The following is a 25,467-nucleotide window of genomic DNA, read 5'->3' as shown; positions in this document are numbered from 1 at the left end:
CTTGGTTCCACTTGGAGACTTCATTGATCTCTTACTCATCCCTGGGCGAATTCTGAGAGGCAAGTGTCATATGAGAAGTTTCTAGAAGATTCCTTGATCATCCACTTAGCAAACTGTCTCTGCCATTTGTCTATTCTTGCTCATCGCACCCTATAGAAGGACTTTTCAGTATGCATTGCACCTCCCGTGTGCAGTAGGTGAGATGCATCACACCTTGACCATGGAGCAAGTGAGATGGTCCAGTTTTGACCAGTTTTGAGTAGTTTTTCAGGGAGAACTTATGGGAAATGATGTAATCATCTGACAAGCCACTAGGACCATGAAAGACATGGACATAGATGACTAAGTTACTCAGAGGATGAGAAACAGTTTCAGTAGGGGGTGATGATGAGGTTCATCAATAGGTATATCATAAGGGTCACAATTCCTGTTGAAAATAACAACAAGAAATGTTAAAAATAGCATCTAGAAATTCCAATTTAATTTGTCCTTGAATTAACTTGAGAATTAAATTGTAATTCTTTTCTCATAACAACTTGTAATAGTTAACTAAGTTAGGTTGACTTAGTTAACTTAGGAATTTTGAGTTTGAAGTCTATCTAGAGTCATGTAAGTGTGATCCCTAAGTTTTAGGGGTCCAACTTGAGTTTATTTAAGTTGTAATTAGATAATTCAACTTGACTGAGTTATAATCAGTTAAACTAGTTCTAACTGTTTGTGGAACTAGTAGAGGATTAGTATTGAGTTGGTGCACTAGTGCATCCTTAGGTGCTATTCCAGCTAACTGAAGATTCCCTCATGAGAAAATCATGCATGTCAATTCATAGGAAGACCCACTTAATACTAGAGTGTAGGGACAGTGTACTATCAGTTGTATGATTTTCCGAGTTGTAAAGATCATGCATGAAATAAAAGAAAGACTTATTTTTGGATTGCACAGTTATGTATAAGGAATTTCCCTTTAAGTACAGACTAATTCTCTCAATAATTGTGCAAAGAATTAGAATCTTGGAGGCTTCAAAATTTGGAAAAGTATTGGCCAAATGAAGTCATCAAGTGGAGGATAGGAAATACTTGTGCAAGTTAAGCTCAAGGTTGAGCAGAGCATATTTTATTCATCTAAATTCTTTGACCAAGGACGCAAGAGATTAGGAGCTTGGAGAGTTGCTGAATATGAGAACAGGCTTTGTATCTTCACTCATATTTCTGATATATGTAATACAGATAACAGGGTTTTAAGCAATGGCTTTCCCCATATACATCTTGTGTTATGTGCCATTTATTTTTCTTCTTCTTGTTCATATTGTTTTAATCGATATATTGGATTCTTCTTTTTGAAAGTAGAAGTAGATTCTTGTCTTGTGCTTTAGTACATTGCATGAGCTTGTGAATCTAGATGATTTTCTTAAATGCCATCCTCCAACTTATTAAATTATCTTTTTCTCACATTTATCTACAAATTTTGTTATATTATGCTTAGTGTGAGGAGTAAAAGATGTATTGTTATGTCATGTGGCCTAATGTGTGTTAAATGCAAGAATTGGAGAAATTTTAAGATAATTTGAGTGCAGGAGCTCAGAGTAAACAACAAAGAGAGATTCTAGGAGGTTGTCCACCTCCTTAAATCCTCAAATCAGAAAAATATCACCACTTTATCTCTCATCAACTCGAGGTCATTGGCAACCAGGCAGGCCGAGATCATTGGCATCCAAGCCATTGCAAGTCAAGGAAGATCTAGATCCACCTATTCTCGAGTTAGGGAGACAAACATCCCTAGTAGATACCATTTTGTATAAATAAACATGCTAAGGAGCGCATTAAGATTTAAAGATTTATTGTATATAGGAGGCCATTGAGCTGAAGCACTTGTGACAATTATTTTGATGATGTATTTGACATTTCTGGAATGATAATGAGAATTTTTATCTTGATCCATCATTGAGTTAGTTCAAAGGGTTAAAGCTCTTAGGTTTGGGCCCAACCCTAGCAGCCTAGGTCCCTCTTGTGTATTTCTATTTCTCTTAGCCTAGAATGTTGATTAGTTGTTTCAGTTCAGTAGAGTTTATTTATATTTATTTTAGCCTAGAATGTTGATTAGTTGTTGCAATTTAGTAGAGTATAATTCCTCAAAAATTTTGTGACTGTGATCCCTATCTCACCTCTCTCATGGGAGCATGATTAGAGGACTCCACCATCACAACCCAAAAACAATGTGTGATTTCTTGTCTATGATTTCTTGGAAAAGTTTACATTTGGTATCTTGCTTCACATGTGATTGTTGTAGCTTAGAAGGTAATTCATTGCATAGATCAAGTTCTTAGCATTAGTTAGATAGTTTGTTTATGATTTCTTGGAAAGGTTTACATTTGGTATCTTGCTTCACATATGATTGTTGTAGCTTAGGAAGTATTTCATTGCATAGATCAAGTTCTTAGCATTAGTTAGATAGTTTCCAAATTCAATTCATCTTTTCCACCATTAACTGTAATATTTTTCAAATGAAAAGAGGAACAGGTGCATGTGATGTTGCAGGGTTGTTGGATCTGCAAGAAAGGAATATTTTCACCAACTCCACCTAGGAATTCTCCACTCTCTTCTGATGAATTCCAACCCATGTTCTTGATCTCTATTTTTTGGTCACTATAAGTAACCCTCTTAGCCCAAATCTGGCCTTCCTAAAGTGTTGGGCTTGGGGTGTTGGTCACCTTCCCTACATTCCCCACAACCTTCATTTAGCTTGCCATCACTTCATCCCATCATCCTTACCCTCCAAACCCTCTCGTCCAACTTCCTGTAGCATTTCAAGACTTCCTGTAGCATTACAGGAATCTTGTAGCAACATCTTATAGCACACCTGTACTATCTTATTTTGACCCTGTTTTGACCTACAATGATAACATAGATTAATTTAGGAGTTGGTTGAACCCTCAGCTTGGATTCCATGACCAGAAGTACCACCTAGGCCATTCCCTTCATTCCTTTTTCTTTCTTGCAAGAGTGAATAACATTAGTTCTTTCATTCCGAATTTGGAAATTAGGACCTTACTCAATATTTAAGTGTGAATTATATAAATAATGCATCCATTCTTGAGTTGTAAATGGGTAGGATGATATTATATTTTAAAGCAAACCTGATAGGTGGATGATTGATTTCAAATTAGAGTAGTCTCCTTTCTGTAGTTAGCATAATTCTTGTGCTTTTCATGAACCGAATCATTAGCATGTACAAGTTGAAAACATTTACCAATTAGAGTTGAAAATCATTTACTTTCTTTGCACTAGGACTAGCTTTTACATTCTACTTTTAGTGGTTAATCTCCTTTAATTTTAGTACAGGAATGATCTTGGAGCCCTAATGATCAAGTGACCTAGTTGAGGGTGGCATGAGTAGAATTCATATACTGTGTATATAGCATTGTCACCTCAAAGTTTGTATGAACCCATGGTTGATAAGTAAAGTTGAAGAGCCTCTGGAAGTTGCAACACTCTTGGTGCAACACCAGGGCTCACCGATAGGTCATGTAATTGAACATGTATTTTGAAAGATGTATTGTGGGTTTACATAAGATGCAGGTGTCAATTCATCACTTATGGCTCTGAAGGACAAAGGTGAAGGAGAAGGAAGTGTGGCCTGTTAAGGCACTTATTATGCAGACAAGGGAGTACAATAGATTGTAGATAATGTTCATGCTTTTGAAAGACCAAAATCTCCTCAGTGGGGATGAATTATCCAAGTGGCTTTGTAGAGGCTCAAAAATCAAACTCTTTAGATTAAAATGAAACTAGGACCAGATTTAAGAGTTATTCTCAATCTTTCCAATGATGTAAACAACACCTCAATCTGAGATCGTGTGTAAAAGTTATGGCCAATCAATGTTTTCATCAACTTGGTCCCACTCGCTAAATTTAGCAGAGTGCCAACTAAATTTGGAGCACAACTAAAATTAGCAGACTAGATAAATTTGGCAGAAGACACTAAATTTGGTAGCCATTGATGGAGTGACAAAATGGCACTTAACAAAGATAGTTTCTGGTGGTCAAAAAAGGTGAAATTTTTGCCTCTTTAATTTTTCCAGTGACCCCAAAAATTTCGCTGACGGTTTTTTACCAAATTGTTTTAAATAAAAATAAAAATAAAAATGAGGCCGGTCCAGCCCAGTAGACTTGACCACCCCATTGTGTACCACACACACACACACACAGAGATATATATTATTGGCTGACCATTTTAACAACCATTGAATATGGTGAGCCGACGAGAGTTGATCCCGCCCCAATTAGGTGTTGGTCCACCACCATCGTTCAAAAAATATATAAACAACATTGCCCAATAAAAAAAAAACACCAAAATGAGTGGGTTGTGATGTTAGAACCTGACCCACTCCAACCACATTCTTTACTTGAATTCTGCCAACTAGGATGCCAGTTAGACTGGCTTTAGGTTTCACGCCCAATTTTTTTTAATATAAACAAAATTTACCATTCGCCCAATAAAATGTAAGTGCCAAGAGGAACCATGAATAGAGTTGAGTGCATGAAGGAGGGTGCGAGACCATGACACAAAGGAACCCTAAGTAGAAGAATCTTTAAATTTCTTCGGGGGGTGAATTTTGACATATCATAAATATGTCAACATTATACTTAGATTGCTCATAATTTCATCAGGATTTTGATGGTATAGATGGTATTCCGATCTAACCAACTGATTTTTCATACGTAGAATGTTTAAGGTGGAACCTTGACACAAGAATCTGCATAGAATCTGAAATATTCCCTCGAGGTTCGAAAATGACAATTTCATAACTAGGCCAACTTTATACTCATTTTTCTTAGTTTTTCACAAGGAACATGATGGTGTGATTAGTTTATTAGTCTGAGTAGAAAAAATTTAGTCACTATGCAAAAGAGAATCTTTGAGATTCCCAAGGAGCCCAAATTTGACCAAGTCAGAAAGGGGTCAAGTTTACAGTCAGATTTCACGATTTTTTGCCAGGAATTTAACCATGTTGTCTGTTTTTTCAGAAAAGTTGTGCATTTTTAAGTCATCCCCGGAAGTGGAGGTATAAGATGCATTGATGCCATTTCTTGCTTTGATTTTTTCTGAGATGACGATTTGATGTTGAGATACTTGTTTTCCATTTTGTTGGAGGATCCTTGTATGTCACTACATGTGAGAGTTTGATATTCTTTTCATGTTGAAGAATAACTTATATGAGTGATATTTTTTATAGAAGAGTGTCTCTTGGAGAGACACACCACTCTAGTTAAGGGAGTTCTTCCTTGTATTGAAAAATAACACATCATGTATTCATCCTCATCTTGCAGGTATTAATGAAGAGTCCTCCCCACTCTTGACACAAGTCTCATAGACATAACCCACACTAGGTGAACTTCATTATCAAGTTGTGTGTGTTCTTTGTTTCTCATGGTTTCCTTTTATTTCCAATCCTTTTATGTGTATGCATATTATTGTTACATCACTTTTAAATGAAATCATGTATGCATCCTTGAAGTAAAAAGATCTGAATTAAGTCTCCATCATCATCCAAGCAATCAATAGCCTTCTCATAACAATCTGCCTTAGTCCTGTGAAGGTACAACCAATTTATACCCAACAACATATTGTATGAACCCAAAGGAAACACATTTAGATGGGTTGATGTAGGCATATTGTTAGAATTAAATTCTAAATTGTTGTTTGACTAATAAATACACCAGAGAAATGTTGAATGTAATATATATATATATATATATATATATAGATAGATAGATAGATATATATAACTTGAATGATGCTTACAAGGCTAAGGCGGTGCTCCTTAAATAGGAGTTGACTGGCCATGGCTAATCAAAGAGACGTGTCCCTTGGGGACTAATGTATCTTCATTTAGCTAATTATTTGTTAATTAATTGATTATAACTAATAATTCATTTATTTAAATAATATTTAATATTTTAATATTTTAATTAATGGTTATGAATTTAAGTTCATAACATTGCCTTCCCCTTAAGATGCTTTGTCCTCAAAGTATAGGTAGGTCTGGGTGTTGATGCAAGAAACGTTCTGATTCCCAAGACGAATCTTCCTCTGGTGACCTCTTCCATTCGATGAGGTATTCCTTTATTGCCTTGGATCGTAAAACCTTCTCGGGTAGCGAGTATACCTTCAGGTTCAAAGACTATTCTTCCTTCTTCATCAGTGTCTAGTATTTTTGTTTGTGCTATTTGGTTTTGCCCTAATACTCTTTTGAGACTTGATACATGAAAGGTAATATGGATTTGGTAGTTCCCCGATAACTTTAACCCATAAGTTACACTACTTATCTTTTTGATTATCGGATACGGTCCATAATATTTAGGTGACAATTTATTCTTCCCTTGTTGTTTAAGTGATAGTTTCTTATAATTCTGGAGTCTAACAAAGATCCAATCTCCCTCCTCAAACTCTCTTTCAGAGTGGTGTTGGTCGGCTAGTTATTTCATTCTATTATGAGCCATGGTTAGATTTTCTTTTAGTAAGTCAATGATCCTTTGAATTTCTCCTAGGTGGTCTTTAACTGCTAGTACCCTAGAATCAAGGAGTGCAACGTCCTTCCACCTGGGTGGATTGTAACCATATAAGGCTTGGAAGGGTATCATCTTAGCTGACATGTAGTACGTGGTATTATACCACCATTTTTCTAGGTGTATCCAATGTGTCCACCTATTTTTTTTTGTCTCTAATGAAACAATGAACATATGTTTCCAAGCATTTATTAATGGTTTTGGTTTGCCCATCTGTTTGGGGGTGATAGGTCAAACTCATATTGAGGGATATTCCTACTTGATGGCAGAATTCCTTCCAAAATTTTCCTTTAAACCTTACATCTCTATGATCATTGGATGACCTTAGGAAACCTGTGTAGTTTGTAAATATTTTTACAAAACACATCATTTATTTGTTTAGTTGTGTCAGTCTTTTTAATAGCCATAAAATGGGCATATTTAGTGATCTTGTCGACTAATACAAATATTTTATCCTTTTTGTTAGATGCATGTAGTCCTTCAATAAAATCCATCAAAATACCCTCCCACTTTTGATTTGGAATGTGTAGTGGATGTAGTAATCCTAAGTTCGAACATTTTCGCTCTTGTTTCTTTGACAAGTATTACATTTTTCAACATATTTATGAAATTCCTTGTTCATACCCTTCTAACAGAATGACTGTCAGATGTTGTAGTACGTCTTGTAGAATCCAACATGTCCGACTGTTGACAAATTGTGAGACTCCTTTAGTATTTTCACCTTAAATTTGGATGTGGGTCTTAGGTAAATTCTTCCCTTGTACCATAAGATGTCATTTTCCACTCGAAGTTGGTATACTAGATGATATTTTTAATCATGGAGTCACAATCCTTATCCTTTTCATATTCGGCTCATATTTCGTCCAACCATTCTGGAATGTCCTACCAGGTGGCACATGTTGTGTGATCATCATCCTTATGTGAGAGTGCATTGGCTACAACATTCTCCTTTCCCTTCTTGTGTAATATTTCTAAATCTAAAGCTAACAACTTCTCCATCCAATTTTGTTATTTTGTTGATAATGTCTTTTGCTGAAGTAAGAACTGAAGACTGTTTTGGTCGGCTTGGATTGAAACTTTACTCCCAAGCAAATATTGATGCCACTTCGTAAAAGCATGTATTATGGCGAGCATCTCCTTTTGGTATGTTGATTTTAAGCCTTCTCATTTATTATGTTTCCTGCTTTCAAATTCCATAGGGTGGTTGTCTTGCATTAATACTAAGAATTGATCCTCTAAGCAACCTATTCATTCTCCTTAATATATCATCTGGGTGAACCAGGATTTGGTTATATCCTAAAAAACCATCAAGAAAAGACATAAGCTCAGAATCAGTTACTAACCACAGCATTTGTTCCATGGTTGCCAAAGGAAAATTGTCTTTTTGACATGCTTTATTCAAATTTCTAAATTCTATGCATATGCGAATGTCACCATTCTTCTTTCTAGTAGGAACTAAATTTGACACCCATTTTGAATGCCTAATAGGAAATATGATTCTAACCTTTAGGATTTTATTCAACTCTGATTTGATTTGACTTCCAAGGTTCGGGTGAATATTCCTTAGCTTCTGTTGCACTGGTTTAACATTGGAGATTATAGGAATGGTGTGTTGTATGACAGAAGTATCATAAGCTTTGAGATCATAATAATCCCAAGCAAAGATACCTCTATATTTCTTCAACAGTTGAATGATTCATGATCTTTCATCAAAGGATAGATCAAGGCCAAGATTAATGTTCTGAGGCTTGTCATCAGTTCCAAGGTTTAATAATTCAAATCTCAGGGTTGAGCTTTGGATTTTGGCATTAGTTACCTTCTTAAATCTGTCTTTGAGATCATAAAGATCTTCTAACTTGACTACAGATTTAGGTATTGGATTTTCCTCAGCTTTTTGTTTTAACTGAAGGTCATGCTCATTTTCATCTATGATTTGGTCATCGTATGACCCCTCTAATGTTAGAAAATTAACAATATCATAATCATCATTGAAGACTTGCCAATTAGTGACATTGTTAGGAATGGATGGTCTAAAAATTAACTCAATGGAAAACCTATCAGGACTATAATCCTCAGATGGTATGAGTTTTGATGCAACATTAGCTAATAGATCTGCATTGGCATTTTGTATTCTAGGTACAGGAGAAATATTAAATGCCAAAAAATGAGATGTAAGATCCTGAACTAGTGACTGATAATGCTTAAGTTGTCTAGAAATGAAGTGAATAGTATTTCTTACCTGTTTGATGATAATTTCTGAATCTCCAAAAACCTGCAAGCATTTGATGTCGAGGCCAATTTATTTTTATAGTCCTTGAACCAATGCCTTATATTCTGTAGTATTATTTGGACATTCAAATTCTAATCTACAAGCTAACATGGTTTTTTCTCCATCTGCGCTGATTAAAATGCAACCAGCTCTTGCACCATCGTTAGATTTGGAACCATCAAAGTATAAAGTCCAAAATGAAGTATTAGCTACAATTTTATTTACAAAATTTCTACACTTGGAAGCATCTGTTTGTGAGAAATTTTCAATCTGTGAGGTGACAACATTATCCAAAAAGGGAGACTCATGTGCTTTAAAGTTCCCTAAAAATGACTTAGCCAAATAGTTTCCAATAATGTTATTATTGAATGCTACTGGCTCATTATCACCTTCAAATTTAGTCACTGTGTGTTTCATGTGTTTCTCTCAGTCAACTCTAATTTGATTTGGCTTACCATTATATGGTAGCCATATGTGAGACCAGTCTGTAGCGAAATATCCATGGAGCTTCTCAGACCAGTCTCTACTTAGAATTAGACCATAGAATTCAAGAATTTCAACAACTAATATATCAATTATTTGACAAAATTTGGGATTTGAGGAAAGTCGAATGCTAACTGAATTTATTTCCCCTAAGACCTCTACCTTAGTTCTGTCAAGTTGAACTATGTGAACAACAAAATTTTGAGGAGTGACATTCAACTTAGCACAGACTGTTGTCGGCATTATATTAGAAGAGGCTCCTGAGTCAATCAAACAATTGTGAAGGTTTCTATTGAAAATTTCATAAGTTAAGAGGAAAGGAGGTGTGTGTGAGAGAGATCGGTCACCGATAAGGATAACATTTGTAGGATCGACCTTGTTTGAAGGAGTAGGGGGTTTACCCATGCCTTTAGTAGCTTGAGATACAACAGCAACAGGTAGGGGCGAAGTAGGAATTTCATTTAGTTCTTTAAGAAAAATTTTATGTTGTTGCTTTAGCTTGCTAAGTTCATGAAGTGAAATATTGGCCCTAGTATTCTTCATGTCTTCCACAATGTTATACTCCATGGTATCAGTAACTACCGGGGTCTTTGATGAATATGGATTTGGTTGTGAAGCCTTAGGAGAAGAATTTTTTTTGCTTTTTCCTTAGTAGCAGGAGTTGAAGTTTTCTGCTTTTGATTTGACTGAGTTGTATTAGTAGGTCCTTTACTTCTAGGGCTGACAGGTAAAGCTTCTTGTTCTTATTCATTTGGAAGGATAAAGTCCCACATCCTTCATTTGGAAGGATAAAGTCCCACATCCCATTTAGTTCAACCACTTATTCTTCTTATGTTTGTTCATCAGTCATAGTGTTCTCTTATTCCTCTTCTTCTAACTCATACTCAACATTAGATATGGTATTTGGTGGCTGAAAACTAGAAGACTGATTCCTCCTAAAAGATCTGAAAGGTTTTTTAGGAGCGAAGGATTTAGCATCATGTTTCTTCATTTAAACAATTTCATTAGACATGGTTTTCAATACTTTCAGAAGGCCTTCAAGATCAAAAGGATCTTTCAGGGCTTTTTTCTTAGATTCATCTCTAAAATTAACTTTTTTAGTTTTTATGTCTTCCTGAGAGGTATTCTTTTCAAGAGAAATTATGTGTTTCTCAACAGAAAGAGCTTCCTTCATGTTCTCGGCCAATGTGGCCAAATTTTCTCTATCTACAAAAAGGGCTATATTGGAAGGAAGGGAAGATATGTACCACTCAATTTTCACATCAATGCCAGGGGCTGACATAGTTGGAATTTTATTGAGTAGTTTATTGAATCGAGAGTTGAAATATTTGACCTTTTCTTCTATTTTAGCCTTAAGGTTAGAAAATTCATTGATGAGTGACGCAATGGCTCTATCATCTCCAAACTTAGCTAGGAATTGTGCTTTGAACATATCCTAGCTAGTTATGGAGCGAGGAGGCAACAAAAAATACCAGGATCCGGTTGATCCTGTAAGAGTGTATGGAAATAATCTAACAATGTAGTCTTCTTCATCAACTCCATTTAAATTGATGGCCAGCATATAGTTATGCAAATATTCCTCTATTGGTGTTAGTGCCTAAATCTACCTCATGTTGCGAAAGGTAGGCTCTGGGATAACATCAAAGGGCTCTCTCCTTGTCAATCTCAACAAAATATGATCAATGAGCGTTTGAGATGACTGATATGAATACTGATCTTAGGCTAGGTATGTTTTCAGAAGATTTTGATTGAATTTGATGGTTTTTTGTTGGCTCAAATGTGAAAGGAAGATTTGGGTCTAGGGAATGAGGCTCAGTTTTGTAGAGATCTCTATGGGGCAAGGTAGGCAAATGGTTTGGTACTTCAAATTGAGTGAGATGGAGAGCTTTTAGACTGGAAAGAAGCTGAAGAGGGCAAGAAAGTCTCAAGGATCCTCGTCAAACAGCTGAAAACATAAATAACTAAACAAACCCTAGGTAGAGCACTGCAAATCAATGAATTCTACCTTTATCCTTGTTTGATTTAGTTAAGATGAAGGAAAGAGAGATGATCTCATACATAAAACACATGTAAACTTACAATTACAGAAAGAAACACAATAAAAAATCAAGATTCCACAAGAATCCCATAAAGTGCTACAAACCCTGGTCTATTCCTTAGCCAAACTGCTGAAAAATGAGTATACAATGAAGCTCCAAGATTTCTCAAAAGTCCAACCATGCTAATGACTGAAAAATTACAAGATATAGGCAACCAACAACTCATCCTAGCCTCTAGGGTCGAGCTCATAAGTTTAGGAGCTGTTCCAACAAATTCTAAACAGAGAACTAAAAAGTAGGCAGTGGAACAACTTGCCTCTAAAAACTAGGGAACTGATTCATTCAGTTGCAAACTACCTTTTCATGGATGAATCTACCTCTGTGACTGAAAATTTAGTATAATTACATCAAAATCCATTAATTCACATTAAATTACATCATGAGCTTGAAAATTAGGAGAAAATTCAAACTATCAAGAAACTAGGTGAAAAACAGAGTTTTTGACTAAAAATGAGCAAAATTCCTCCAATGCGCTGCGCTGATTTCCCTATGCGTAGCACATTTTGCAGCTGATTTTGGAGGCCTTACCGGTGTCCAAATTTGCTCCAAGTGGTCTTGTTGGAAAGGTATGCCTGTTTACTTTCCAGTACAAGTAGAAATTTTTAATTTGGCCTCCATTTACCCCTCCAAAACTGAGTTCTCCATACACTGCTTCCTGTGTGTCCAAAAAGGGGCAGAAAGGTCATTTTGAGGTGTTTTTGACCTTTTTGGAAGCTCAAAACCTGTCAAAATTTCTTGGCCATTTGTAGGCATGAATATTTTTTCATGAAAAATCCAAATATGCTAATTTTTCCTCAAAAGGATGTCTCCATTAAAAGCGAGCGCCAGGTGGCGCGGTGCATTGGGCAGAAAAGTCTGTTTTTTAAGGCAAAATTACAAAAAGTGCCCCAATTTTTTTGAAATTTGGGCTGAGTGTCCTCCATTAAGTGCTATGTTGGGCCAAGGAAGCCTCAATGAAGATCTGAAGTCTATCTTACTCGTTTCACCTCTTTGATGCCTTCTTCAACTTGGCCTTCATGTTTCTGATTCTTGTCTTGCACAGTTTGTCTCTTGCCAAGTAATGATGGGGCATGTGCCTCAACATATTTTTCCCATTGTTGGCCTTCTCTAGCATCCTTTCTAGGTGAATTTTTGTTCTCTCAAGCCAAGATTCATGATCAGCTTGAATTTATTTCTCAAGTGTGGTCAATTTGATTTTCCTCCTCTTGGCAGCGTGCGGATTTTGCCTTCATGTTTTTGAGCTCCATGGATGAGTGGGACTGATGAGGGGAGGGTTTGATGCTAGCTGTAGGGTTTTAGGGAATGAAAGCGTTTAAGGGATGATATTTAGGGTTTGGGATGGTAATTATGGTTTTGGGGATATTTGACTAGGGTTTGGGATAGTGGGATTAGGGATTTAGGGTTAGTTGATTAGGGATATGGGAAATTTGGAATGGGTAGATGAGAATGTAAAGAGAGGGAGAAAATGATTGAGGGAATGAAGGAGTGAGGGAGTGAGAAATGGCTAGTAGTGGAATTAGCAACAAAACATACAATTTGCAAACCCTATGCAACTGTTTTTGGCAAGAAATGTAAAGAGGTAGGGTTTTGATTTTATCTCATTAAATCACCATAAACACCAAGGTAACTCATTCATTGGTCATGGAGGGATGTTAAATTACTTGGGAAATGAAGAATTTAGCAATTTGAGAGTCTTTGGATGAATATTTGAATGGATTTCAGGCTTTTTAGCCTAATGTGCCGCGCCATCTCAATGCGTCGCACCAGTTCATTTTTTACACTGCAGAGGGCTGCCCAATGTGTAGCGCCATCTCAATGCGTAGTACCTTTTTAAAAGAGACTTTTGGAGGCCTTCTATGTATCCAAATTGGGCACAAGATAGCTCGTTGGAAATATTATTGAGTCTACTTTCCAACTCAACTGGAATTTTTTAATTTGGTGTTCATTTGCCCTATCAAAAATCAAATCTCCCAATACTAGTCAAAATGTGAAAAATGAGGCTTCCTAAAGGTAGAGTGCTGTTGTAGTTAACATTTGAAGGTCTTCCTCAACCCAAAATTGAGGTCATGATAGCTCATTGGAAATATACTTGTGTCTAGTTATCATTTGACCCATCAAGTAAGTCATTAGGCCAACCAAGCTAGGAGAAAGCTTGATTTTCCCAAGGTCACTTCAGAGGTGCATCAATTCTCCTAAGGCAACTGTACTTTTGACATTTCTCTAAAACCATGAAACCTGTGTAAAAAGTGAAGGAGGGTTTTCTTCCTTGGCCTATTTTGGACAAAAGCCTCTCTCAGTTGTCCCAAATTCATCTTTTAATGCTTAGAAACATCATTGGAGTAAAACCTATCCTGATGTGTGGAATAGGGGATTTATCGAATTGAAGTGAAATGAAGGGGATAAGGGGCTCTAAATTCTTGAGAAAAATTTGGGAAGTAGGGAGGGATGTTAAGAAGTAGGGGAAAGTGTAATTTCAAATTTTGAGTGAGGGGAAGGGGTCCAAAAGGGAAAAACACAGGCCTAGCCTAGAAAATTGTCAAGTTGTAGCAAGAAACTAGGGTTTGTACGAAAATGAGGAATTTCGGGGATCTCAATGATGGGAAGTGTTTAATAAGGTACATTAAGGATAGGGGAAGATGTATGAATATCAAGATACAAGTTTTGCTGATGATTTGACCATCCAATAGACATTACCTTCAAAACCCTAGGAGAGGGAAATGAACCTTACCTAGGCACAACTGAAGCATGAACAAGGTGTAAAATGACCCATTGGAACCTAACATGCTGATGAAAACCCTCTGAATGATGGTACACTCAGCTGAATGGTGACATGGACCAACATTTGGACAACTTTGAAAGGAGTGAAAACAAACCCTAGACCTAATACCTAGTGACCAAATTTTAATTGAAGACTCACTGAAATGACAAAATTTGACCTTGACACCTTAAAATCACTTTGTAAGAGCATGTTTGATCACTGGAGGAAGGCTGCAAAGAATGACACTAACATTGGCTCCAATGGGGATGGTAGCTCCTTGGAGGTGCCAAGAACATCAGATCTTTGAGAGAGCAGACTAGTGCCTTATCCATTGGGCAATGGAGTCAAAAACTCAAGCTGAAATGCATGACTGAAAACTGACGACTTGATGACACAAACTAACTCTCACTCAACTAAAAACTGACTCGATACTTAAACACAACTAACAAACTAGAAAATATGCTCAATATGAAGCTTATTCAATACAACCTACTCTAGTTGTTCCATTCATCACCTGATCAAGTGAAATGAAACAACCAATGCAACCAAGTAAGTATTCTAGCTGTTGTTTGAATTCTCCGCAAGTGCTTGCTTATGAACAACAAGAGAGAACTACTAAAAGGCAACTCCCATGAAAACTTGTGAACAGATCCGTTGAATACTATGGATTCTCTATCCGCCTCCAAAAACACTGCATAAGGATCTTGAAATTCATGCACACTGGGACTTAGCTCATCCAACGGATTACTTCTCTTCTCTTCATACCATGAATGTAGGCTTTGATCTAAGCTTTGTGACGAGACTCCTACTTAAAATGACAAAGAAACCAGTTGTCGGATCAAGTTTATATCAATACTTTTGTCAAGCTTACAGATAGGAGAAGGACTTTGACTGCAGACATCATCCAACACATCAACTATTGGATCGTGAAAAACTTGAAAAGACTGCTGCAACCCATTTTCTATTGGTTCCGATGAGATTGCATGACTTTCTATAGGCTGCTCATTTGAAGATATACTATGCAATTTTCCCTTCAGAAACTCAAATGACTCAAAACAAAATGGTGCAGAATCATCTTGTATCATTTGATCGTATGGCCCAGTTTCCAAGTTTTCATATGTAACTTGATAATCAATGGCATTCGGGGGCTGCAAATCTGAGAAGTCTTGAACAAGGTTTTCATTGCCCTCAAGATGGTCCAAATCAAGACTTGTCGATAGTTGATTTCTGATTGCATGAATGTTGTCTCTGATGAACTGAAATGAAGCAAAACAAAAGGCAAAGATCCTTCACTTACTTCACAATTTGCTGCACTTTCCTCCTCACTGTCATAGCTGATATGCATCGATTGATCACTGTATTCGAGCAGTTAAAAGTGAACTTCTTCCTCCCACAAACTAGCTGTTGATTTTTCTGCAAGATTAGCTTCTGTTTGGAGAACATAATCATCATCATTCTAATCAAACTGAGGCAAATCATTAGTATAAAAGACATCATCAAGCATACATGTCATATCAACAGATCTCTCTTCTCCAAGATGATCTATAAGATAAGCATTATCAGATATATGATAACTGGGATAAGAAAGAAGATGTTTTGGATTAGCAACTTTTTCTTCTTCAATCAGCGAGCCATGGTCTTGAACATCATACTCATTCCTTGTGGTGATCCTTTGCATCATCTCTTCCACTGCACTTAACCAAAATGTCAAGCTTTACCTCTAGAGATGTCGATTCCTCCAGATCTATGTTTTTCATCTCTTCTTCCTTCAACTTTGCCCTTCAGATCAGCAAATGAGCCTCTACGTCTATTTTATTGTTCTGCATCTATTCAAGTGTTGCAAGGTTCCTTTCTCTCAGCTAAAACTCCATTTCCAGATCAAAGGAATGCGGGTAGTGCAAGAGAGCAGATCCAAGAGAAGGTCTTATATTAATTGGCATCGAATAATAAACTTGGTTAAATCTGGTAGAAAATTGTTGTACTATCTCCCATGGTTGTCTTTTCAATTGGTTATACTCTTCTATAATAAAGAAAGGGTTTTGTCTTACCACCCACCTGTCGAGGAAAACTTTGACGAACTACTGGAAATCTGAGATGCTCGCATCAGGCAGGGTTTTGAACCAACTCTTTACTTTTCCTTGCAAAGAAAGAGCAAAAAGCCTAATACTAACATCTTCTTCATCAACTTCAAAAAGATCAAGAAAAGACTCAAAAATTAAATACATGTCTCTCAGCAGTGATGTTGTCGCGTTCACCGTCAAATCTTGGTGGATATAGGTCATGATTTTTAGGGAAAGCATGGAATATAGGAGGTAAAATCAGAGGCTTGTATCAATCTAGAATTTTAAGTATAGGGGTATCTATAGAAGGTGTAGAATCAGTCTTGGTCTCTTTAGGCTCATCAGTTTGAATATGGTCATCGCAAGCTTCAGAAAAAGGGTCTTTATCAAGCTCAAAGGCATGGAAATATTTGGTATTCACAATCTTCAAAGGGAAGGAATCAAATGTAGGTTGAGGATCTCTTCTCAAACATAGTATACTTTGCAAAGCCTTCTTGACATTCTCGGGAAAAGAGAAGAAATAATTTAGAACAAAGAAAAAAATGTCTTGGATGAAATTCCAACTTGAACACCTAATCTGTCCATATTGTCCTTTCATGTGTTTGCTGTTCAGGTTCATCCTCCAATGGAGTCCTTGGGTCTGATCTCGAAACTGATTTGGAATCGCCAGGTGAATGATTTCAGCCTTTCCGATATCTGATCAGTGTCCACCATCAGCAATCAGATCTAAACTTGATACATGTTACTAGGGCAATTTGCAAGTCAGATGTTTAGCTTATAAGACTAGACCAGAGATTGACTGAAGCAGCTTTTATCTACTTATGCACTCGCAAAGTAATGTACAATTCAAAGGCTTCCTAGCATAACTTCAGGCTCCGTCTATAGTTTATAAAGCAAGAACACTAACAAAAAAATAAGTTTTTCTTCCCCAGTACAATCGCCACTATGTTAGTGCCTAAATATACCGTAGGCTGAGAAAGGTAGGTTCTAGGATAACATCAAACCATGCTTAACCTGGTAGCTAGCCCTACTAGTTCCGGAGAGGGCTCTCTCCTTGTCAACCTCAACAAAATATGATCAATGAGGGCTTGAGATGACTGATATCAATATTGATCTTAGGCTAGGTATGTGTTCAAAAGAATTTGATTGAATTTGATGATGTTTTGTTGGCTCAAATGTGAAAGGTAGATTTGGGTATGGGGAATGAGGCTCAGCTTTGCAGAGATCTCTATGGGGCAAGGTAGGCAAATGGTTTGGTACTTCAAATTGAGTGAGATGGAGAGCTTTTAAGTTAGTGAGGAGCTAAAGAGGGCAAGAAAGTCTCAAGGATCCTCTTCAAATAGCTGAAAACATAAATAACTAAACAAACCCTAGGTAGAGCACTGCAAATCAATGAATTCTACCTTTATCCTTGTTTGATTTAGTTAAGATGAAGCAAAGAGAGATGATGGCATACATAAAACACATGTAAAATTACAATTATAGAAAGAAACACAATATCAAATCAAGATGCCACAAGAATCCCATAAAGTGCTACAAACCCTGGTCTATTCCTTAGCCAAACTACTGAAAAATGAGTATACAATGAAACTCCAAGCTTTCTCAAAAGTCCAACCATGCTAATGATTGAAAAATCACAAGATATAGGCAACCAACAACTCATCCTAGCCTGTAGGGGTCGAGCTCATAATTTTAGGAGCTGTTCCAACAAATTCTAAACTGAGAACTAAAAAGTAGGTAGTGGAACAACTTGCCTCTAAAAACTAGGGAACTGATTCATTCAGTTGCAAACTACCTTTTCATGGATGAATCTACCCCTATGAGTGATAATTTAGCATAATTAAATCAAAATCCATAAAGTCACATTAAATTACATCATGAGTTTGACAATTAGAAGGAGAAGAGTCAAACTATCAAGAAACTAGGCGAAAAATAGAGTTTTTGACCAAAAATGAGAAAAATTCCTCCAATGCGTCGTGCTGATTTCCCTATGCGTAGTGCATTTTTGTAGCTGATTTTGGAGGCCTAATCGGTGTCCAAATTTTCTCCACGTGGGCTTGTTGGAAAGTTATACCTGTCTACTTTCCAGCACAAGTGGAATTTTTGAATTTGGCCTCCATTTGCCCCTCCAAAACTTAGTTCTCCCAACACTTGTTCCTGTGTGTCCAAAAAGGGGTAGAAAGGTCATTTTTGAGGTGTTTTTGACCTTTTTGGAAGCTCAAAACCTGTCAAAATTTCTTGGCCATTTTTAAGCATACATATTTTTTCATGAAAAATCTAAATATGCTAATTTTTCCTCAAAAGGATGTCTCCATCAAAAGCGAGCACCAGGTGGCGCTGCGCATTGGGCAGAAAAGTCTGTTTTTTAAGGCAAAATTACAAAAAGTGCCCCAAATTTTTGAAATTTGGGCTGAGTGTCCTCCATTAAGTGTTGTGTTGGGCCAAGGAAGCCTCAGCCAAGATCTGAAGTCTATTTTTCTCTTTTCACCTCCTTGATGCCTTCTTCAACTTGGCCTTCAGGTTTCTGATTCTTGCCTTGCACACTTTGTTTCTTTCCAAGTAATGATGGGCCATGTGCCTCAACATAATTTTCTCATTGTTGGCCTTCTCTAGCATCCTTTCTAGGTGCATGTTTTTTCTCTCAAGCCAAGATTCATGATCAACTTGAATTTCTTGCTCAAGTGTGGTCAATTTGATTTTCCTCCTCTTGGCAGCTTGCCGATTTTTCCTTCATGTTTTTGAGCTCCATGGATGAGTGGGACTGATGAGGGGAGGGTTTGATGCTAGCTGTATGGTTTTAGGGAATGAAAGGGTTTAGGGGATACTATTTAGGGTTTGGGATGGCAATTAGGGTTTTGGGGATACTTGAATAGGGTTTGGGATAGTGGGATTAGGGATTTAGGGTTAGTTGATTAGGGATATGGGAAATGTGGAATGGGTAGATGAGAATGTAAAGAGAGGGAGAAAATGATTGAGGGAATGAAGGAGTGAGGGAGTGAGAAATGGCTAGTAGTGGAATTAGCAACAAAATATACAATTTGCAAACCCTATGCAACTGCTTTTGGCAAGAAATGTAAAGAGGTAGGGTTTTGATTTTTTCTCATTAAATCACCATAAACACCAAGGTAACTCATTCATTGGTCATGGAGGGATGTTAACTTACTTGGGCAATGAAGAATTTAGTAATTTGAGAGTCTTTGGAGGAATATTTGAATGGATTTCAGGCTTTTTAGCCCAATGCCCCGCGCCATCTCAATGCGTCGCGCCAGTTCATTTTTTACACTGCAGAAGGCTACCCAATGCATAGCGCCATCTCAATGCGTAGCACATTTTTCAGGAGACCTTTGAAGGCCTTCCTGGTGTCCAAATTGGGTGCAGGATAGCTCATTAGAAATATTATTGAGTATAATTTCCAACTCAACTATAATTTTTTAATTTGGAGTTCATTTTCCCTATCAAAAATCAAATATCCCAAGACTAGTCAAAATGTGTAAAATGAGGCTGCTTAAAGGAAAAGTGCTGTTGCAGTCAATTTTTTAAGGTCTTCCTTAACCCCAAATTGAGATCATGATAGCTCATTGTAAATATATTTGTGTCTAGTTATCATTTGACTCATCAAGCAAGTCATTAGGCCAACCGAGCTAGGATAAATCTTGATTTTCCCAAGGTCACTTCAGAGGTGCATCAATTCTCCTAAGGCAACTATATTTTTGACATTTCTCTAAAACCATGACACCTGTGTAAAAATTGAAGGATTTTTTTTTCTTCCTTGGCCTATTTTGGACAAAAATCTCTCTCAGTTTTTCCAAATCCATATTTTCTTTCTCAGAAACATCATTGGATTAAAACCTATCCCGATGTGTGGAACAGGGGATTTGTCGAATTGAAGTGAAATGAAGGGGATAAGGGGCTCTAAATTCTTGACAAAATTTTGGGAAGTATGGAGGGATGTTAGGAAGTAGTGGAAAGTGGAATTTCAAATATTGAGTGAGGGGAAGGGGTCCAAAAGGGCAAAACACAGGCCTAGCCTAGAAAATTGTCAAGTTGTAGCAAGAAACTAGGGTTTGTGCGAAAATGAGGAATTTGGGGGTTCACAGTGATGGGAAGTGTTTAATAAGGTACATTAAGGATAGAGGAAGGTGTATGAACATCAGGATACAAGTTTTTTTGATGATTTTACCATCCAAGAGAAATTACTTTCAAAACCCTAGGAGAGGGAAATGAACCTTAGGCACAATTGAAGCATGAACAAGGTGTAAAATGACCCATTGGAACCTGACATGATGATAACAACCCTCTGAATGACGGTACACTCAGATGAATGGTGACACGGACTGACATTTGGACAACTTTGAAAGGAGTGAAAACAAACCCTAGACCTAATACCTAGTGACCAAATTTTACTTGAAGACTCACTGAAATGACAAAATTTGACCTTGACACCTTAAATCACTTTGTAAGTGCATGTTTGATCACTAGAGGAAGGCTACAAAGAATGACACTAACAGCTGGTATTCCATCATCAATATTAAATTTTGGCAACCATCTTTCAGGATTCTTAGGAAGAGGGTGAAGAGGAGTTTTGATTACTACGACACTAGGATTATTCCATGGGTGAACTCATGGTGAAGGTTATTGTCCTTCCATCGGATTTTGAATGGATGATCTGGTAAGAGGGGTTTGAGTGAATGAGGATTTGGATGTAGTTTGAATTTAGGAAGAGACGGGTTTTGTGCTAGGATTAGAAGAACTAGCACCAGTAATTGGAATGGAAGTTGTTGGAATCAGTGGAGGGAATGAAGGGGTTTGAGGTGGTGAATTTGAAAAAACCTCACTAGTGGATGTTTTTGATTCAGAATTCTTGGTTTTATTTCGGAAAGAAGATATGGGAAATTCAAAAGGAGGAATTCCAGTATTCTCACTTTCAGAATGAGTCAATATTCGTCTTGGTTGTAGAACCAAGGAAATGATTCCTTCAGATCACTGAGAACTTGTTGGCTTTTTCAGCTAAAATAGAGATTTTCTCTAACTTCTCTATCAAAATATGAACTTATGGGGATTCAAGGTTGTAGTCTGAAGAAAGTATTTTCTGAGTTTCACTAGGAGATTTTGGAGAGGTTTTCTCAACTTCTAATCATGGGTTTGTTGTTCTAGATGGGGATCTAGAAGTTGGAGGAGATCTAGAAGGGGAGTGACTCTTAAGATGGATTTTTGCTTTATAATCAGTTCTCTTTTCCATTCAGAGTCATGGACCTCCTTCTAGCACCAAAAATGTTGAGGCCCCAGAATTCCGTTGCAACAACATGGGGGATAACCACTCAGCCTAAACTTTGAAAGAAGCTCCTTTTCTGTTTGGTGTGGTGGCTCCGACTAGGGATAATGGGACTAATTTCCTAGCAAGAATAGATATGATAATGATGTTGGGGTGCTATAAGATATAATGGAAAATGATCTATTTAAGTAGCAAACACATGCATCTATATATTCTAACATTATCTTACTATATAGTGGGATTAGGGATATTTTGTATCTTACTATATACAAAATATCTTTGATGTTTAAACTATAATTCAGATTTCCTACATAATACAATATAAGAAAGAGTACTGCTAATTCATAAATGAAACATGATCATAAGATAAAAGTACCAGATATGAAAGGTCCTACTCATGAGATCAGCAATATTGATCCACTTCTTTTCAATAAAATATACCCTAAGAGTATAGAAATGCAAGTTTAGTAGAGTATGCTTCAATATCCAAGAAAATTAGATTTTGTTCCAATTATTTGATGAAAACATTCACAAAATTACAGAAGTGCAATCTCTTGCAAAGTGTTTTTGGTAAAATCTTGGACCCCTCTCTAAGTGCATGAGAGAGGTTTAGATAATACACATATGTTTCAAAAATATATTATTATATAAAAAGTTGAGGACGTTTCAAACAACCTTTCTCAAAATAAGTGAAATAAAAACTAAAATAAAAATAAATGATGACAAGCTTCTCCAAATTGAATGGTCCTATTCAACCATTTGGTCCTTGAGCTCGCAGATGTCTATCATTGGATTAACCTAGGGAGGTTGGCCAATTCTAGATCTCAATTGCCCCATGAATACAACATCAGTGAGAGGTGGCACCATCTTTGAGAAGAATTAGTTAAACAATGTAGAGTCATCCAATGACTGTGTGGTTTTACCAGAAACCGCCAGTAGGTTTCCCAATCAAGCTTAGACAGTTGCTTGATTGCTTCTACATTTGTTTGGGTAGTTTCTTTCCATTGTTCTTTCTAACTGTTTAATGTTTGGGAGAGATTTTGGTCTGCATTCTCTGATAATATTGGCAGTGTGGAGGTTTTCATTGACAACTTCAATGATGTTGTTCGCTATACTAGTTGCTCTTGTTGCTGCCCTTTCCGCCTGTTTTAACTGAATGTCCCAATCTGTAAATAAGATGTCCTTTTGGGACTCTTCGATCTTTGGTAGATTGACCTTTTTTCCTTCTCCATATTCTTTCCAAGTAATGAATTCTGATATCCTTTTATTTAGCTCCTCATATTCTAATCTTTGATCAATCACTTGATTGTTTAATTTGTCACTTGATTCACAATAAGGATTGATCAATGAGATTCTTTGACAGAATATTTCCTATTGTTGTGCCAAAAGAGAATTTAATTCAAGAGCCTCTTTAATGAATTCATTTGTTTGAGGATTTTCTTTGAATTTATCAAGTATATCCTGCATTTGGTAAATATGTGTGTTCTTCTCTGTAATGTCTGTCTAATGTTGTATTGTCATTTGCTCAAAATTTTGTTGAAGCTATGCCAATTGTATTTTCGCTTTCCTATTTGTGCTTTGCCTTTCTTGCTAAAGTTTATGTTCAAGCAGTTGAACTCTTTCTTCTTTTTCTTTCAGTAACAGTCGAGCTTCTATTTCCTTATTGATTGTTGCAATTGCATAAGCTCCTACAAATTGTGAGAGCTTTGTAAGGTTGCCTTATGTATCAATGGGGGTGTCTATCCACACTATCTCCATTGGCTCACTTCCAAGAGTTTTTTCTACTGATACATCCAATTTTCTTTTCTTTCTTTTCCTTTCTACTACAACCTTATGTGTATGACTGTAGAATATGTCCAGTGGCGGTATTTCTTCAACCTTCAAAATAATTTCAGAAGTTGGGTGTGTTGGGATGACTTCAATATCTTGAGTAGTTACAATTTGTTGTATTGTCGCTTCTGGATTTACAACTTGCTAAGTGTGTTGTGGAGTCTAGAATCCATAAGTCCCTTCAAGATTGGTCTCTATTTGGAGATTTTTATTAAATTTCTCCCACTCCTATTCCAGATTGATGATTGGAATCTTTTCTGTTTCAACCTGTGGTGAACCAGTCTCCATGTGCTCTTTAGTTGAGACCTTCTTGGTCGTTTCTTCAATATTTTCCTCTGTGTCCTATTCAAGGTCTTCCTCGAGACTTCCTTCTTTATTCTTAGATTGGTTTTCAAAGTCTTCTGAACCTTGAACTGACTTTTCTTGTGATTCCTCATCAGAATTGTGCTTGGAACTCTCCTCCGGACTTATGCTAGGAGTAGGTTCTCTTACTTCTTCGATTTGTAACAGGTCCAAAGGGACCTATTCGAGCCTTTTATTTTTGTATATGTGGAATTCTTTGAGGTCCTCTAGGTCTAGTTTTAATGATGCTAAATGTAAAACCTATGAAAATGTCTCAGCTTTCTCAAAGAAATCATCAAACTCATCATCTTCATGAATGAATTGCCTGATTTTGACCATAGTAGTGAAACTCTTAGCGATCTTGTTGGGGTCATACTATCTGCTTGGAATGGTAGCCAGGTTTAGAGACATGATGTTCTGTATTTATTTTGATGCATGCCCAAGATCATGCAATGTGAAAGCACCACATTGCAATGGGAAGGTTTGCCAGATGGATTTCTTCTGCTCTTTAAGGGTTTTGGTTATACCATCACCCACTGTCTAATAAGCAATCTCTCATGCCAGTAATTTATCCAGAACATAATATGGAAGGACACGGGGATCCGTAATATTCCAAAAAACTCTGATATAAGTGAAAAGTTCCTCACTAAATCATCTTTCCAGTATCGTTCCACTGGAAAGATGTCTATCTTTGCTTCCTCTGAAAGCCTAGGGGTTTTCTTATTAAAAATAGTCTGATAAATAGGCAGCATGACGCCATGACAAATATTGTAAAAATGGGAGCCAAACTGTGATTCCCATAGTATTTTATGATAAACATGGATGGGTGTAGGATATTTTAATGTCCATTTCCAACCCATGTTTGGAAAATGTGAGAAAAAACATATAGCATCCATGATATAAGCACTCATGTAAAAGGGAGGGATAACTCGAGTGGAGACAATTATATTATGCTTCTATTCTCTAATGGCCATGGCTAAATTATCCGAAAAAATAGTACTCTAGTTAAAAATGGTAGCATTTACAATTGCATCAATCAAGGGAACCCATTCAATGGAAAACTTGGTGGTATCAGCTTTTCCAAATAGCCTACACAACATTACAGCTACAAAATTGTGTAGGGATGACAAAGGTGTGATGGGGTACATATCGGTTTTCTCTCGTCTAAAATTGTTGGATCCAAACCTCCAATTCTGCATAACGTCCATTGGATCTTCATTCTCTTCGACAAAATGCTCGATAAAATCTTTGTCATAGATCATTTGTGGCTACGGAAGATGGTACATTTGGCTCAAATTGTATGATTTGAATGATCCCATAACGTCTTGCCTAGAGTTTCTGAACGTTCTATCTGAAACATCCACTTCATCAATAATCCATCTTACCATATCTGTGTATGGTAAGATTTTCAGTCTTGCAGCAATCCTGTGTAGTAAATATCATGGTGCTTCGAAGTAAGAAGTGTTAGATGAACCTATGGCATCTGTTGTTGCCTTAGTTTCCAGGTGTTGGGAATGGGTCCCCTAAGGAAAGTTTTGGGGCTAAAAGCCCATGTTTTGGAACAATTTTGTAATAAAGTTATAAATTCTCTGCATTTTGTGGTCATGGAGTGCGAAGGTGTCAAGATTCATAAAGGGTTGTCCACCCTTATTTTGTAAAGTGTAAAGTCAGCTGTAAAGATCCATGGGATTTTATAAAAAGGAGCTAAGTAAGTAATATCTACGGAGTCTTTAGTGGAATAGCAAAGAATGAAGTGAAGAGTCTTGGTATAGGAGTCTAAGTGTTTCAGG

The sequence above is a fragment of the Pinus tabuliformis genome, chromosome 3_2 (genome assembly GCF_031772625.1).
Source record: "Pinus tabuliformis cultivar Carrire ecotype Pingquan chromosome 3_2, CPIR1, whole genome shotgun sequence".
Classification (NCBI taxonomy): domain Eukaryota; kingdom Viridiplantae; phylum Streptophyta; class Pinopsida; order Pinales; family Pinaceae; genus Pinus; species Pinus tabuliformis.
This window is presented reverse-complemented; position numbering follows the sequence as displayed.